This window comes from Etheostoma spectabile, chromosome 9 (genome assembly GCF_008692095.1).
Source record: "Etheostoma spectabile isolate EspeVRDwgs_2016 chromosome 9, UIUC_Espe_1.0, whole genome shotgun sequence".
NCBI lineage: Eukaryota > Metazoa > Chordata > Actinopteri > Perciformes > Percidae > Etheostoma > Etheostoma spectabile.
This window is the reverse complement of record NC_045741.1, coordinates 30,518,897-30,519,648: the sequence shown is the minus strand read 5'-3', so window position 1 is coordinate 30,519,648 and position 752 is coordinate 30,518,897.

Below are 752 nucleotides of genomic sequence, written 5' to 3'. Positions count from 1 at the left end.
TCTATCTATCTATCTATCTATCTATCTATCTATCTAAACATCAGAACATATTTCAGTGACACTGACTGTAGTACAGATATTCATGGTTCCCAGAGAATTTATCCTCCGGACTGATGACATTAACAAGTGAACGCATCCCCCCTACAAAGACGCTCCAGTTCCTATGTCAGTCAGTGAACACATCAGTGTTTAAATACACTTCAGTATGGAAAACAGTTCAAACATGGAGTCCAACCACTGGAGGTGGTGTCTGGACATGTAGCAAGATATTTCCCTCAGGAGTTATAGACAGAATATTGGACTAACATTCATCAGGTCGACACAAACATGACATCAACTCTATAAGGTGATAGGATGCTGTGGTTACAGTCTGTTCTATTGGCAGCTTTCATTCATTTATGCATGTATTAACATGTTCTGAAATGGTTCTGAAAGATAACTTCAGCCAAGTTCATAAAACAAGTCAAATGTGTGAAGTGCATTTTACAATTAAGTGATGAGAGAGCAGCAGGAGAAATTGTGAGGTGGGAGAAGGAGAGGGCTGACAGATTGTAAGAGAGCAGACGGAGACGCTCCATGTTCTGAGATCATTACTGTAGCAATCTCTGGAGGTGCTGGAGCTGTCGATAAATGCCACACACCACAGGCAGAAGGAAGCTGCGCTGGGAGGCTCTGTATCTTTGCTCCGTGTTAAAAGCTGTGAGCAACGAGACTGAGCGCCAGGCCGCCAGAAATCAACGGTCAAAAAGGTT